A 313-nucleotide genomic window follows, 5' to 3' on the forward strand; every position below is an offset into this window, starting at 1 on the left:
CTATCTATCTATCTATCTATCTATCTATCTATCTATCTATCTATCTAATTTATCTTCCTTCCTTCCTCCCTCCCTTCTTTCCTTCCTTCCCTCCCTCCCTCTTTCTTTATTTCTTCCTTCCTTTTCCTTCCTTCCTTCCTTCCTTTTCCTTCCTTCCTTTCTTTCTGTCTGTCTTTCTTCTTTCCTTCCTTCTTTCTTCTTTCCTTTCTTTCTTTCTGTCTGTCTTCCTTCCTTCCTTCCTTCCTTCCTCCCTTCCTTCCTCCCTTCCTTCCTTCCTTCCTTCCTTCCTTCCTTCCTTCCTTCCTTCCTTCCT

This window comes from Vombatus ursinus, unplaced genomic scaffold (genome assembly GCF_900497805.2).
Source record: "Vombatus ursinus unplaced genomic scaffold, bare-nosed wombat genome assembly UNPS02014863.1, whole genome shotgun sequence".
In the NCBI taxonomy this organism is placed as follows: Eukaryota; Metazoa; Chordata; class Mammalia; order Diprotodontia; family Vombatidae; genus Vombatus; species Vombatus ursinus.